Source organism: Meles meles, chromosome X (genome assembly GCF_922984935.1).
Source record: "Meles meles chromosome X, mMelMel3.1 paternal haplotype, whole genome shotgun sequence".
Classification (NCBI taxonomy): domain Eukaryota; kingdom Metazoa; phylum Chordata; class Mammalia; order Carnivora; family Mustelidae; genus Meles; species Meles meles.
The window spans coordinates 100,599,247-100,616,623 of NC_060087.1; the positions used below are offsets into that span (position 1 = coordinate 100,599,247).

The window sequence follows — 17,377 nt, forward strand, 5'->3', positions numbered from 1 at the left end:
TGGGTGGCTCAGTGGTTAAGCCTCTGCCTTCGGTTTGGGCCTTGATCTCAGGGTCCTGGGATTGAGACCCACAACAGGCTCTCTGCTCAGCGGGGAGCCTGTTTCCCCCTCTCTCTCTCTGTCTGACTCTCTGCCTACTTGTGATCTCTGTCTGTCAAATAAATAAATAAAATCTTAAAAAAAAATATATATATATACACATCAGGGTATATATATATAAATAAATAGATAAAATACATCAGGTTATATAAATAAATAAATATATATTATACATCAGAGTATATATAATATATTTGGATTATATATTATATATGGAACATATGGATATGTACTTATAATGGAATATTACTCATCCATAAAAAAGAATGAAATCTTTCCATTTGTAACAACATGGATGGAGCTAGAGTATATTATGCTAAGTGTAATAAGTCATCCAGAGAAAGACAAATACTATATGATTTCACTCATATGTAGAATTTAAGAAATGAAACAGATGAGCAAAGGGGAAAAAAAGAGAGTGGCAAACCAAGAAACAGACTCTTAACTATAGAGAACAATGTGAGGGTTACCAGTGAGGAGGTGGCTGGGGGGGATGGGTGAGGCAGGTGATGGGGATTAAAGAGGACACTTGTGATGAGCACTGGCTATTGTATGGAACTGCTGGATCACTACATGGTACACCTGAAACTAATATTACACTGCATGTTAATGAACTGAAATTTAAATAAAAACTTAAAAAAAAGAAAAAAGGCTGGAAGTATCACAATCCCAGATTTCAAACAGGTATTCAAAGCTACAGTAATCAAAATAGAATGGTACTGACACAAAAAAAGGCACAGGACTGACATAACAGAATAAGGGACCCAGGAATAACCCTTATAAGCTCAATTAAAACAAAGGAGGCAAGCACATACAATCAAAGAAAGACATCGCTTCAATAAATGATGCTGGAGTGCTCGCTTCGGCAGCACATATAATAAATGATGCTGGAAAAACTGAACATCTACATGCAAAAGAATGAAACTAGAGGGGTGCCTGGGTGGCTCAGTCATTAAATGTCTCCTCAGGTCATGATCCCAGGGTCCTGGGATTGAGCCCCACATCGGGCTCCCTGTTCTGCGAGAAGCCTGCTTCCCCCTCTCCCATTCCCCCTGCTTGTGTTCCCTCTCTTGCTGTGTCTCTTAAATCTTAAAAAAATCTTAAAATCTTAAAAAATCTTAAAATCTTAAAAAATCTTAAAAAAAAAGAATGAAACTAGACCCCTTTCTTGTGCCATATATAAAAACAAACTCAAAATGGACTAAAGACCTAAATATAAGACCCAAAATCACAAATCTCCTAAACAAAAACTTAGGTAGCAAATTCTTTTTTTTTTTTAAGATTTTACTTATTTATTTGAGAGAGAGAGGGGTAGAGAGTATGAGTTGGGGGCAAGGGACAGAGGGAGAGAGACAAAGACTTCCCACTGAACACAGAGCTGACACAGGGCAATCCCAGGACCCTGAGATCATAACCTGAGCCAAAGTCAGACGCCTAACTGACTGAGCCACCCAGGTGCCCCAGTAGCAAATTCTTGGACATGAGTTTTAGCACTGTTTTTCTGGGTAAGTCTCTTCAGGCAAGGAAAACAAAAGAAAAATAAACTTCTATAATTACATCAAACTAAAAAGCTTTTGAACAATGAAGGAAACCATCAACAAAACGAAAAGGCAATGTACTGAATGGGTAAAGATATTTGTAAATGGTACATCCAAAAAAGGGTTAATACCCAAAATACATAAAGAACTCACATAACCCAACACCAAAAAGAGATATAATCTGATTAAAAGAAGAGGACCTGACTCAATTTTTTTCAAAGACATCCAGATGATCAGCAGACACATGAAAAGATGCTCGACATCACTCATCATCAGGGAAATGCAAATCATAACCACAGTCAGCTACCACCCCACACCTGTCAGAATGGCATCAAAAAGACAAGAAACAAGTGTTGGTGAGGATGTGGAGAAAAGGGAAGCCTCATGCCCTGTTGGTGGGAATGCAAACTGGTACACCCTGGAAAACAGCATGGAGCCTCTTCAAAAAATTAAAAATAGAAATACCATAAAATCCAGTAATTCTATGTCCGGGTATTGACCCAAAAAACCAAAACACTAATTGAAAAAGAGCTAGGCACCTCTATGTTTCCTGCGGTTTTGTTTATCATAGCCAAGATACGGAACCAAGCTAAATGTCCACTGATAGATGAAGGCGTAAGGGTGATGGGGAGTGTGTGAGTGTGTGTGTGTGTGTGTGTGTGTGTTGGATATTACTCAGTCATAAATGAAGTCTTACCATTTGTGACAACATGGATGGACCTAGAGAATGTTAAGTGAAGTACAATTCAGAGAAAGACAAACATCATATGATTTCACTATGTGGAGTCTAAAAAACAAAGCAAACAAACAAAAACAGAAACAGATTCACAAATGCAGAGAACAATCTGGTGGTTGCCAAATGAGAGGCGCTTGGGGGGATGGACAAATTAGGTGAAAAGAATTAAAAGGTATAAACTTCCATTTATCAATAAGCCACAGGGAGGAAAAGTACAGCATAGGGGATATAATCAATGGTATTGTAATAATGCTGTATGGTGACAGATAAGAACACTTATCTTCGTGAGCATTTCTTAATGTATATCATTATTAAATCACTATGTTGCACACATGAAACTAATATTATATTAAATGTCAACTATTGTTCAGTTAAATACATATATAAAATATATAAATTTTATCTTATATATATATATAACATATATATAGTCACACACATACACACTTAATATTTACAGCAAATCATTCTGAGTGAATCAAGTCACTTTAACTTCAAATGAAACTACTTTGGCCACTGAAAAGAAACACAATTCACGTATATAATAAGCATTAAAAAAACCTACAGAGGAAGCATAACATAACATTACAAAATCATTCTGAAAGAAAAAGTAGGTGAAACCAGAAGTAGGAAGAGACAAATCCAAAATTAGCTCATTTAGAAAGAAAGCTATACTCTTCAAGACATCTAATCATGTCCAAAGATTATTTTTATTTTTATTTTTTTGAAGATTTTACTTATTTATTCATGAGGGACAGAGAGAGAGAGAGAGACAGAGGCACCAGAGAAGGAGACTCCCCACTGAGGAGAGAACCTGATGTGGGACTCGATCCCAGGACCCTGGGATAAGCACTTGAGCCAAAGGCAGATGCTCAACCAACTCAGCCACCCAGACATCCCTTATTTTTATTTTTTAAAGATTTATTTATTTGAGAGACAGATAGACAAGAGAGAGAGAACACTAGTAGGAGGCAAACAGGGAGAGGGAGAGGGAATCCCAAGCAGATTCTGCATTCAGTAGAGTCCAACATGGGGCTCGATCTCATGACCCTGACATCATGACCTGAGCCAAAATCAAGAGTCTAACGCCTAACCAACTGCACCACCCAGGTGTCCCCCAAAGATTATTTTTAATAATAAAAAGTAAATAGGGACGCCTGGGTGGTTCAGTCAGTTAAGCATCTGCCTTTGGTTCAGGTCATAATCCCAGGGTCCTGAGATCGAGTCCTGTGTCAGGCTCCTTGCTCAGCGGGAAGCCTGCTTCTCCCACTCCCTCTGCTGCTTCCCTTGCTGTGCTCTTGCTCTCTCTCTGACGAATAAATAAATAAAACCTTAAAAAATAAAATAAAAAAAAGTAAATAAAAAAAATAAAAAAATAAAAAATAAAAAAATAAATAAAATAAAAAAGTAAATAGCCACTCTTCGGCTGGAAAGTTGACACTGACCGTGACTTATCACTCTGAAGGAGAACTGCGAACAGCCTGCCTTTCCTGCAGCACACACAGAAACGTCCTCGACTGTAACAACAGACTCTATTTTAGTGAGGGACGAGTGGCTGAAAAATCTTCAGATTTTTTTAAAAAGTTCTAGTTATTTGTCAATACCTGCACACAATATCACGAAATGTATTTTATGGGACATTTTCCAAAACACACCATCCCAATATTAATTCCCGGCCAAAAATGAGTGCTTTTTACCTCCACTGTCTACCTGTTACTAACCTATGTCAGGTATAATCTTTAGAAATATTAAAAAATGCCAGTATGTACACATAAAATTTCTCTGGTATCTCTGGCTCTGGCACACTATGGAAGCAGGTGTAGACAAGGAGGGTGTAGATACACTAGTGAGTTAAGCAGTTTTGTTTTTATTTTATTCTTTAGCAGTTTTGTTTTTAAATACAAGCCTCGCTTAGTTATGTAGCACTAATAGCCATATGCTTGTGGTAAGTACATAATGAGCAAATCTATACAATTAATATGGACTCAGAATTCAAAATCAAATATACGATCTTTTAAAACACCAGTCAGTGATTAAAATAAAATTTAAGGGGTGCCTGGGTGGCTCAGTTGATTGAGCGTCTGCATTTGGCTTGAGTCATGATCTCAGGGTCCTGGGATCAAGCCCCACATCAGGCTCCCTGCTCAGTGGAGAGCCTGCTTCTCCCTGTATATAGCCCTGCCTGCTGTTCTGCCTACTTGTGCTCTCTATGTCTCTGTGTCAAACAAATAAATAAATATTCTTTAAAAATAAATACAATGAGGGGCGCCTGGGTGGCTCAGTGGGTTAAGCCTCTGCCTTCAGCTCAGGTCATGATCTCAGGGTCTCTGGGATCGAGCCCCGTATCGGGCTCTCTGCTTGGCAGGGAGCCTGCTTCCTCCCCTCTCTGGCTGCTGCTCTGCCTACTTGTAATCTCTCTCTCTCTCTATCTGTAAAAAAGAAAATAAATAAATAAATAAATAAATACAATGAAAATGAAATTTAAAGAAGGCGTTCTGCAGCAAGTTAGACCTACACTACAAAGAATGGCGTAAGATCTGAGTTACACTGAGCAGGGACTCTCTGAACATTTTGCTAGAAAAACAGTGGTACCAACAGACACATTACTTTCATTCCCTTTGTGGCTACGTTTGTTTCAAAACACCTGTTTCTCTTTTTGGGGTGATGAAAGTGTTCTAAAATTGATTGTGGTAATGGTTACCCAACTCCATGAAGATACTAAAACCACTGAATTGTACACTTTAAATGGGTCAATTGTAGGGTAGTTGAATTATAGCTCTATGAAGCTGTTACATACTTTTAAAAACATATTTGCGGAGCCCTATAGTGTACACAAAAACAGAGCTATGATTGGCTGTCAATATAAAGGATTCTCAATGTGATTTACCCTTGCAATTTTTTTCCAGTTCAAAATAAACACACACACACGCACACACACACACCCTTGTGCATACACATGCAATATACACATACACAGCTTTGGGGATTAAAATATTCAGAATACATTCCTTGCTTTTTAATAAGACCTGCTTCAAAAGTACCTTATTCCAAACAGCTTACCAACTTTAACCCCCTGCTCTGATCCTTCTTTTCTCTGTTTTTATCCAGAACATTTTCTAGCATGCCTTTTAGCTATCGTGTTCTTATACAATGTCCCCCGTCAGAGGTAGGATAAAAAGGAAGCACTGTGGTTAAAACACAGACTCTAAAACTAGGTTGCAGAGATTTTCATGCTAGCTCTTCTACTTATTAGGTGTGCAACCTTGGGAAGTTATCTCACTTCTCTGCCTCAGTTTTCTCATCTATATAATGGAGATAATAACAGTACCTCACAGCACTGCTACATGGTTTAAATGTGTTCATGCATATAAAGCACTTACAGTGCTGCCACACTCATGGGGTGCCATAACAACTTAGTAATTATTGATGGGAATTACCATTAGTATTGGCTGGGACGCCTGGGTGGCTCAGTTGGTTAAGCGTCTGCCTTTGGCTCAGGTCATGATGCCCAGGTCCTGGGATCAAGCCCTGCTTCAGGTTCCTTGCTCAGCGGTGAATCTAGCTTCTCCCTCTGCCTGCTGCTCCCCATGCTTGCACTTGCTCTCTCCTCTCTGACAAATAAATAAAATCTTTCAAAACATTTATTAGTATTGGCTGATATCAGGGTGCTTCACATTCTCTCTTGCCCCTGCCACACTGCAGGATATTTCAGGGCAGTGGATATATTTTCTTACTCCTATGTACATATAAATACTTAACAAATCCTTGCTCATGAATGCTTAAATAAAAATCTCTGTGATGCCAAAAGTGCTTAGAAAATTTCTTAATAAACCCAGAATTCACTTTGCTAAATGCCAAATTGTGCAAGAAGTTATATAGGTACAAAAAATGGTTGGACTCTCCACTGCCAAAATTCTGATTTCACCCTGTCAGCTCAAAGATGAGAAACATGAAAGAATCCAGGGCACCTGGGTGGCGCGATCAGTTGGGCCTCTGACTCATGGTTTCGGCTCAGGTTGTGATCTCAGGGTCCTGAGATCGAGCTACGCCTCGGGCACCCCGCTCACTGCCGAGTCTTCTTGGGCCTCTCTCTGCCTTTGCCCCTCCCTGCCTGCACTCACACACACACTCTCTCCCTCTCAAAACAAATAAGAAAATATTGAAGGGGGAAAAAAAAAAAAGAAAGGAACACGAAAGAATCCTTTGGGTAACAAGTCTTTTCCATTATTACTGAACGAGCACTTCGTTAAAAACCAAGAGCCCTACATTTGGCTCCCAGCTCCATCTCCGGTGGTGAGACCTTCTGCAAGTCATTCAGGCTTGCTGTGCACACGCCACTGAAGCAAAGAAAATGAGAATAAGTAACCATGCTTCAAAAGAAAGTTAGTTCTGTAAGTAAGTGGCATTATCCTTAACATTTGAGCTTCTTACCTAAGGACAGAATAAGTCTAATTTTTCTAAAGATACTTCTGAATGTTGTCTTTTCATGTTCAAATCCAATGCTGATCAAGACGACGATCAGTGCAGGTAACACTGCTAATTCGTAATATATCCCATCAGGATGGTAAGCCAGGATTTTCAAGTATTTGAATGCGCATCATTGTAACAATCCTCCCAAAATACCGAGCGAATATACAGTTACCTGAGCAATGTGTCTCCCGGTTCGCTCCCTTCTGTATACCAATGGCATTCCATAACCAAGTTGGCTACCCGAGGATCAACTGCCTTACCATTTGTCTGACACTGGAAAGGAAGAACACTAGGACGGGGGAATGTGGGAACACTACCATCAAGCACTTCCAACCCAAAAGGCTACATACACTAGCCCTCCAACAACAGAAGCTGCTCTCAATGATCTACTTAGACTTACCCATCCATTTCTCAAAACTGCTACTGAACTTTTATCATCTCTAAGGTCTTCTTTGATTTGTTGCCAGAGTAACTACTAGAAAACTTAAGATAACCATCACAACTCAAATCTATAGAAGACATTATTCAAACAGAATTACCCTCCTCCCAGTGTCTTAACTGTTATAAATATTTCAATATTTTCTTCTGCGAGAACCTCAAATCTGGAATAGAGATAAATCAAGAAAATATATGACCTCTTTGAATATCGGAACACCAAAAATTTTCATTTCAAAGACAACATTGTTTATTGTATACATTTTCCTGCATCTCCCTTTCCCTTAAAAAATGAAGATTAAACTTTTAAATCCTACTAAGCTGAACACTATCATATTTAAATATATATTGGGTCAATCATATTAAAAAATTTACAGTTTCCTTGCATTCAATGTGATACCATCTTTGAATAAGTAATAAACTGAGTACTTCCCATAAACTTTCTTCTTTGCCAGAAAACCAATTATTTCTAAGCAGTCAGTTCACTGTTTAAGAGATATATGTGGAAAAAATATCATTCCCGCAGGGATTAAGGCAATACAAAGGAAAGACACAATTTTCCCTTATATTTCTTGTTCATACATAAGTGGCAAAGCTCCCATAGTATGTCACAAATTTTAGCTCTAAGCCATGAAATCTACTAAGAGTCAATAATATCTACCATGGGGGCGCCTGGGTGGTTCAGTGGGTTAAAGTCTCCGCCTTCGGCTCAGGTCATGGTCCCAGGGTCCTGGGATCGAGCCCCGCATCGGGCTCTCTCCTCAGCAGGGAGCATGCTTCCTCCTCTCTCTCTGCCTGCCTCTCTGTCTACTTGTGATCTGTCAAATAAATAAATAAATAAAATCTTAAAAAATTATCTACCATGTAGCTTGAATTATGCTTAGGATTTCATATGCATTAGTTCATATCATCCTTAAATCCACCAGATGAGACTGTTTACAGAAGAGGCAAACAAGGAGAAGGTGAAGGGAGTTGCCCAAAACCACACTGGCAACAAGAGGCAGAGTCAGGATTTGAAACCAAGCCTATGATTCCAGGGCCCAAGATCGTAACCACTGATTTCTACTGCCTTCCTGCTGAGAGGTACTCAACAAGAGAACAGAAAACATTGCTGACTATGAAGTTCTTTAGAAAACCATGCCCATTTTTGTGAAATGGAACCAAGAAACCAAACTCTATAACTCTATTATCCCCTTTTCCTGAAAAGACTGTAAAATGGAAAAGCACTTGACACACAGAACATAATGACCCTCCCTTAATTGCCCCTCTGTGTCCTGATGAGCTTTGGGCAATAACACAACAAGATAACAATGGCAGGCCCTGTGAACCACAATGAAAGTGAGACAGCAATAATCAAAATCAGTTGAGAGATTCAGCGTTTGACTTACTTTGGTTACTTTCCCTCCTTTTTCTTCACTTGCCTTTTTCTTCTTCATCTTTCTCATTCAGAGCAAATCAAATCATTCACTTGGTAACAGGCATTCCTCCAACGCACTGCTTACCCTTTTTACAAACGGTCTGAAACTCTAGAAACCTTTTGTTACCCTCAGAGCACATGAACCTTGACAACTTTCGGTAGTCAGCAATTAACAAAGCAGCCTGTAGAATGTATGTGTTATAAATGAAAGCAGCTTTAAAGTTAGCAGGAGTTGACTTTAACTGGTGACACAGGCAAGTGCTCATGGGATGGGATAAAGCTGTGACCCCATCAGTTGTGCTTCACAAGTTCATGGTCATTGTGTTCTAACAGCCTGTCTTCTGAAGACCAGGCCCTTTGCTATCAATCTTAGCTATTTCCCACCAATATTAGAAACTCTGTTAGGACTCAACACATTTTAAGATTTAGATCGTTATCAAACAACCAGAGTGTTCTCTTGAACTAAAAGAAATTGGGCAACATGGTGGAAAAATTTAATAATGTCTATTACGGCTCCTGAAGGTCACCATGAAAATTTAGGGCTATGAAAATGCCCTGGCATTTGACTAAAGGAACAGACTTGGCATACTGTGGCCTCGGTGCTTTTCAAAGGGTCACCCCAGGGTTACCACAGCTGACCTTGCACAAGCAGAAACTACTCTAAGTACTGGGTTTTATGTCAAAATTTTCACATGAATATTGCACTCTAAAGCACAATGCATATGAATCTGTTTAAATATTATTAAGTAGTTTTCATTAGCTACCAGTGAATGTTCTTCAAGGATACACAAGCTGGGGGCGCCTGGGTGGCTCAGTGGGTTAAGCCTCTGCCTTCAGCTCAGGTCATGATCTCAGGGTCCTGGGATCGAGGCCCACATCAGGCTCTCTGCTCAGCAGGGAGCCTGCTTCCCGTTCTCTCTCTGCCTGCCTCTCTGCCTACTTGTGATCTCGGTCTGCCAAATAAATAAAATCTTAAAAAAAAAAAAAGAATACACAAGCTGTTTACTTTGTTGCTCCTGGGACACACTAGCACATCCCCACCCTGCTCACCCAGTATGCCCAGTATACTCCAGTTTGAAGGAAAAAGTACCAAGCAGAGATTCCATTGGTTTAAACTTGTTCAATGCCTGGAATATAATAGGTACTTAACACATATCCATTGAATGAACTGGTAGAATGATTTCAAGAACTAGTCTTCCAAAGCAAGAGAACATTCCCGAAAAATCTTTTGGGACATACAATTACTCTCAAACCCACAAAGGCAAAAGGACAAAGAAAATGTATCAATTATGATTTACAGATATTGATAAGGGAGAACAATAAAAATCATACTGTAGGGCGTCTGGATAGCTCAGTTGGTTAGGTGACTGCCTTCGGCTCAGGTCATGATCCTGGAGTCCGGGGATGGAGCACCGTATCAGGCTCCCTGCTTGGCAGGGAGTCAGCTTCTCCCTCTGACCCTCCCCCTTCTCACACTCTCTCTCTTTCTCTCTCATTCTCTCTCTCAAATAAATAAAATCTTTAAAAAATCATATTGTACTTAATTTAATGAGAAAGGAAAGGTTGCCAGGATGTCATATAGGGATAGTATTTCAGGAGGTAGGGCATAGTTAAGGTATTAAAAACCAATTCCATGGGGTACCTGAGTGGCCCAGTCAGTTGAGCGTTTGCCTTCGGCTCAGGTCACGATCCCAGGGTCCTGGGATCAAGCCCCACATCGGGCTCCCTGCTCCGTGAGAACCTGCTTCTCCCTTTGCCTCTGCCTGACGCTCCCTCAGCTTATGCGTGCTCTCTCTCTCTGTCAGGCAAATAGATAAAATCTAAAGAAAAAACCAATTGCATATACTGGAACCAAGACGAGTTCTCAATTGCCTATCGTGTTTTCTTTTGCACATTTTTAATATTAATGAACTCAAACTTACGAAGTAAAAGAAAGAACTGCAATGGACAACCATGTGCCCATGTAACCGTGCATGGTACTGGAACCACTAAAAGCAGGAACTATGCCTCATTTGTTTTGTACCTTTCTCCTAATTTAAATACTGATTTCCATATACATGAGGAATTCAATAAATATTTAGCAACTGCAAAGTAGAAGTGTCTCATCATATTAAATAAATTCTTCTTAACTCGATCCTCCCCTTTACCCCCGACTAAAAGACTCACCCTAAAGAAGCATGCTCTGGTTTAAATAACAAAAGCAAAACACAAAAATAAATATTCCTAATGGCACTAGATGAGAGAGTATTGAGAGATCGAGTTCTTGGCTCATTTCAATCACATGACCCATATCTGTTTTCCTATGATAAAACGATGCTCACACAGCCAGCCCTCTATTCAGAGTAGTTGCATGAATAAATCAGCATTTATTTACATGGTAACCAGTATGAGAAAGTTATTGGGGAGGAGACAGTTGTATATTTATCTCTCTAATCTCCACCACCAAGAGCAACAACTTCTTATGTGCACGGCGCTGATTTAAGCACTTTACCGTGAGGTATACAATCCCTTATCTGAAAGCCTTGGTGCCAGATATGTTTCCAAATCCAGAAATGTCCAGGCTTTTGGAGAGGCAATAACCTGTGTATACTAGGTATTACATAATACCCCAGGAGGGTCTGAGGCACTGTCCCATAAACATACTACTAATTCTACAGCAAAACCAAATAAAGATGAACACTAAAGAGAATAAAAACTATAAATACCCTCTTCTCAGTTCAAGTCAGATTTTGCCACCACCTGCCTAGGGCACTTACCAAACAAAATTTTTACCACTTTTCAGAGCTTCTGAATTTTAATAACTGCAAACAACAATTTGGAGACTTAGGTAACTCATTTGATCCTTACAAGTACCCTAAGTGGGAAGTTTGATTATGTCCTACCCCACCGGTGAGAAATAGGAGGTACAGAGAAGTTAACCAACTGGCCCGGTGTCACACAGCTAGGAAGTCTCCTAGCCAACAATGGAACACAAATAGCCCAAGCCCAGCGTTTGTGCCCGTAAAAACTGTACTCCTGGTCTTCTCAGAAACTGCTTGAGAACACTTGACAGATATGTGAAAAGTGAAACAGCATGAAATGATTTAAATACCCAAAACAATAACAGGAGAAACATCACAAGGCAGCGCCTATTCGTTATCCGACAACTATTAATAGAGAGCATACCAAAAGCCAGGTGCTCAGGATACAATGATGAGAGAACCAGACAAATCCAGGTCACCTTCATGAAGTCAGAGGCCCGTGGGTGGACAGCCAAGCATCACATCAACATAATTAACGTGTCACGTGGCAAGAGTGTGGTTACCGTTCACCTCCAGAGGAGGAGACTGGGTCAGGGGCGTTGGTGTAAATTAGGGCAAGGGATCTGAACTGTCCCATGACTGGTGTTGGGATTTGCCATGATGGAAAAGAAAGGAGTTGGCTTTTCAAAGAGTTGATGGCCTGGCATCCATTCAGCAAGCAGTTGTGAACCTACTCTAGGCCAAGAATGAAGCAAAGCAGAGAAGTTCCCAACTGGAGAAAATCAGTTCAGACCAACATGGGATTTGTGTAAGAGAAGGATAAAGACATGGAGGACAAGTCAGCTTGGCTCAAACTGTGAAGAATCCTTGAGTGCCAAGTTACGGAGTCGGAAGTAGACTCTGTAGGAGTTGCTGAAGATTATTTCACAGGTTACTGCCCCAAAACATTCAGATTTACCCCTGCGGAATGTTCATGACTGACTGAATTCCTATTTGGGGTCAATCAGACCTCAAAGCTGGATTGCTTTTGAGCAAGAGGTCAGGGCACAAAATAAATACCAAATCGAAATTCATGTAAGCCTCATGGAAGAGGAACCCTAATCTCTCAAAGAATAGCAATTGGAAAACTCTGGAGAGGGGTGCCTGACTGGCTCAGTCGCAAGAGCATGCGACTCTTGATCTTGGGGTCATGAGTTTGAGCCCCACTTTGGGTGTAAGGATGACTTAAATATATGAAAACTTCCAAAAAATCATCACACACACCAAAAACAAAACAAAACAAAAAATCTCCAGAGAAGGCAACAAGTAAAGGAACATGGGAAGCTCCCCTGAAAAATCTCACAGCCTTTACTAAAACCTAAGTATTCTTTCATACTCAAATGAAACTTCCAATCTTCCAAAGGAAACATATTTCTTTTTTTAAAAAAGATTTTATTCATTTATTTGACAGAAAGAGCACAAGCAGGGGGAGCTGAAGGCAAAGGGAGAGAGAGAAGCAGGCTCCCCACTGAGCAGAGAGCCCGATGTGGGGTCCCAGGACCTAGAGATCATGACCAGAACCGAAAGCAGACACTTAACCAAATGAGCCACCCAGGCGCCCCAGGAAACATATTTGTATGAGAAAATAAAACATCATTCTTTGAAAAACAAATTCTTAGGCTGAACAATGGTCTGATTTTTAATGAAGCTGTTGACAACTTACCTCAGGGCACAGGTGACAATATAACTCTGGAAAGTAAACTGCTTTTCAAGCATTCACCTCAGAGTTCCCAGTCCCCTATCTCCTTATGTACAAAGAGTTGTAGAGACCAAATTACTTATTTATTTAGCATACATATCAAACTTAGCTTTTCATCCTCAGGTCTTAATGTAAACAACTGAGTAGCCAGACAACCTCTGCAAAACACATTTTTATTTATTTCCACTGAGTAATTTTTTTTCCAGCTAGTGATCTTCCACAGAAAAGTAGTTCATAAAGACTCTTCCCTGGCTTCCTCTTGTTCTGAGAATCAAGCCCAAATTCTTTCTCAGAATTTCCAGGCCCTATATTTATTATCTGACTCCCTTTAGGCTCTGGAACACCTTTAACGACTCCCTCCACCCATGTCATTGGGGCTGGCCATCCTGGCTTGCTTTCTGTTCCTCAAACACCCTGCTGTCCGTTTGTCTGCCTCAAGGCCTTGGCTCTTACTAGTCTCTCTGCTCTTCAAAGGTACGATTATTCTCTCTTCTCTTTCAGGTCTCTCCGTTCAAAGGTCACCTTCGCTGCTGAGAGGCCTTTCCTGACCACCCTTGCCAAATAAGCCTTTCCCAGGTCTCCATATCACATTTTGTTACTTATTTCCTTCATTGTTCTTCCTACAATCTGTGAGGATCTTCTTCGTTTGTTTCTGGTTTGTTTTCTCTATCCTTTGGTGGACTATAGCCTCTGGGAGACTCCACAAGGCCAAGATCATGCCTTGTAATAATACAGGGCCTCGTGCCTAATAGAGGGCTTTGGCAAATGGAAGGCGCTCAACAGATTTTGTCAAAGACATTACTAAATGAATGAACAATATATTTAAAAGCTGATTGATACGAATGTTAATAACTTGAAAAAAGCCCTTTTCTCCCCCTTGAATTTTGAGATGCTTTCTCTAGGGCTGTTCTTTTTCTTTTTTTTTTTTTCATAATCTGTCTACATTTTCTGAAATCTGATGATGCCTGGCAAATTGTTGAGTTATTTCACAGCAGTAAAAATAGGTCCTTTTCAAGCACTGGATTTAAGAAAAAATACTTTGAGGAGGTTGTAGTAGTTTATTAAACATCAAAATCAATTTGAAAACAGCTCGGTCACCTTTCACTACTACAAGTCAAATTACATGAAGAAAAGTAATGTCAAATGTAAAGAAAATGAAAAAGACGATTCATTAGCAAAGTGCAGTTACGTGTAGTGACATCAGAAACACTGGTTCTGATAACCTCTGCATCTACCAAATGGGTTTATTAAATACATATAGAGACATGTCTAAAAGATTTGGAGAAAAATGCTCGGGATGAACTCATAACCAACTTTATTTTTTTTCTGGCAAACAGAAATAGTTCATATTGGTGGCAATCTTAACTTAGACTTAGTATCAATAATAATCACAAAAGGAAAAAAAACCAGAATGATACAAACTGTTTCCCTTGAAACAGTTTGCAAGTTAGTATGTCTTTCCAAAATAGGTTGCCAAGAAAATTACAGATTTAGGTTGGTCCTATTTACTATATAAATCCTCTTTACCTACTCTATTCCATTTTTTAAAAATAAAACTAAGGTGAAGTCAGGAATTTACCAAATAAATGAGGGAAACTACAAACCATATGTAATCCATCTAACTAAACTGATAATCAATGGCCTTTACTGTTCTCCTAAAAACTGCTTTCCTCAGAAGCTCAACTGCAAACTCCATCGAGGCATACCACGCTTTTCAAAGTGTGCTTAATGAAAGTGCAGATTTTAAAACCAGGGAAAATTGAGACTCTTATTCATGTTTTTTCTAAATACATCATTGGATGCTGCAGCAGAAACTTACATTCCTTGTCTCACTGCCAAAACAAGTGCTACCAGGACAGTGAAATTTAGCCCTTACCTTCATTCCCAACACAGTTTCCTCTGAGATTACTGCCGGTTAATGCACATTATGGCAATGGCAACACCTGATCACATATCCAGCAGACAATGTTATCATTCTAAGTGTAAGGATAGTGATAAAAACTTGCAATTCAAGGAGCTACTATTTTTAAGGGTAAAATGATGTCATAACTGCTTGGTTGATCATTTCACTTTTCCCAGTTTTCAAAGCTGAGCACTAGATACATCCTATTTCCAAAAAAAAAACACAGCCACAAACGTCAGCATGTGCTAATTCACTGCATTCTGCCTCCATTTTCAGCCTCTCCATTCAATTTTCTTCACACACTAATTCCAGCACGGAAGTGAGTAAAGGAGCCTCAGTATGGGAGCGACTGGACATCGCTGAGAAAGTGGTACTGTGTCAAATTGACTTAAGGAAACTAATCTCCAGTCCATAGCAAAGCAATCTCTTTTCTAACTATGTGCTTTGTAAATGCTGCCTCTTGAGGGTTTATGCAAATAGGAAATGTATACTAAGAGACTCTAGCTTCTTTAAAAAAAAATAAAATTAAGACAGATGCCCTCCCAAGAAATGCAGCCTGAAACCCCGGATTTTCTCAGATCCCATGCAGTGTGCTTAGTAAACAGCCTATACTAACTAGAGTGACTATCCTAAACGCCTAGAATTCTCTCTGAGCACATCCCAGTTTGCAGATGGAGAAATGGAAGCAGGCATCAAAAGTCTCTCTCTCTCTCTCTCTCAGGCCTGCTCAGCAGTGGAGGAAGAATCAGATTTAAGGCCATGTGCTACGATTGCATACAAACAGACACACAAACATACATAACATACATTTCAAGCGGCTGTGGTATCTTGGACTAAGTTACTGAAACCTAGAAAGAAACTTTAGAGTTCCTTAGCTAATATATACTAGAAGATCATTCCCATCAATTTCAGTAAGCCGTAGGCTAGACAGTAAGCTTCCAAGAAAATCATTAGTCAACTGTGATTAAACCAAGGAAGCCAAGACATTCAGAGATAAAGACGTCCAGAGAGGAGTTAAAAGCTTCGAGGAAGAGGAGTGTGCTCTAGACTCGGGAGCCAGCAGTGAAGCCTCCCAAGTTCAAAGATTCTGAGGGAGGGTTGAGAGGCACAAAGCCGAAACTGTTAGAGCGCAAGAGACAGCGGGGCTGAGGCGAGCAGAGGGACCCCAGACCATCAGGGCAGCGACAGCGAAGACCGGACAAGAAGATTTTGGAGGGATAACAAAGAAGCAAAGGAAAACTGGGGTCAGGGGTGCTGAAAGAATCCAGGCGTCTGGCGGAGCCTCCGACTCCGGGAGGTAGGGATGAGAAGGTGCAGGGATGAGCGCGCACCCGCACGCGAGAGAAAAAGCGGGTGGGGGGGCGTGCAAAGAGTCCAGCTGGTTCCCTGTCCCTCTGCCCCCGGTGCAGATCGCAACTCCTTACCGCGCACCGCCTCGCCGCACCGGGTCCCGGAGGCGGGGAGGTGGCTGATGATGGAGCCCCTGCGACTTCAGGACCCCGCCTCACCTTGTTTGCCGCGTCCCCGCGTCCCGCCGCCCGTCAGCCCGCTGCCGCACTCCGAGGGCCAAAGAGAGAGTCGCACGGCGCAGCCGGGGTTCCCTCCGGCTTGCGAGACACGGGCCCCTGCACCTCCGCAGCCCCTGGCTCGTCCTGGTCACTTCGCCCTCGCGCAGGAGGAGAGCAGGACCCTAACCCGGACGCCGCTCCACTTATTTTCCAAAGTCCCCGTTCCCGGCTTCCCCGGAATGGGAGATTGAGCTGCAGCGGCCGCAGCGGCAGAGCCTCCGCCTGACCTCACGGGTGGGGGGGTGCGGGGGGAGAGGGAGGGGGCGGGAGTCCAGTTAAGGAGGGGAGGGGGGCGGGGGGAGCGAGCGCGCGGGCGGGGGAAACATGGCGGCGGGGGTGGCCCCGGCGGCGCCTGCGCGGGAGGCGGAGTGGGGGGGAGCTGGGGCTAGGACCGTGTGTAGGGTCCGAGTAGAACTCCACCCCCACAGCCGGTGCGCGGCGCGGGTGGGCTCGGCCCGGCGGGGCAGGGGCGGGGGTAGTGGAGGAGGCGGCGGGGACGGGGAGACTTCCAAGTAGCCCTCACGCCTCCGAAACCCGGACACTCGCGTTGGAGCCCACATGGCCTCTGGTGCCCAGGAGGCAAGAGAGGTGAAAACTGTCAAGTATCCAGGGCCGGCGGCGCGCCCGCCCCGGGACTGGCCGCTCCAGGAGGCCCGCGGTAGTCTCGCCCGCTCGGATTCACCGAGGGCCCGGGCACCGGGGCGTGCCCTGGAAGCGGTGCCGCTTCACCTC

At 41.9% G+C, this 17,377-nt stretch overlaps 1 protein-coding gene across 5 annotated transcripts in view; it reads right to left on the reverse strand.

Annotated features, from left to right (window-relative positions):
- KLHL13 (kelch like family member 13) overlaps positions 1 to 16,867 on the reverse strand; it is a 206,198-nt gene extending 189,331 nt beyond the window's left edge. For 3 of the 5 annotated variants that reach the window (XM_045996368.1, XM_045996365.1, XM_045996358.1), the window contains exon 1: positions 16,586 to 16,867. The gene's annotated coding sequence lies outside the window, so the exon portion shown is untranslated. Of the gene's footprint in view, positions 1 to 16,501 lie in introns of all 5 variants that reach the window. The other 2 variants (XM_045996366.1, XM_045996359.1) reach the window with 1 other exon arrangement.
- Positions 16,868 to 17,377: the final 510 nt, after the last annotated feature.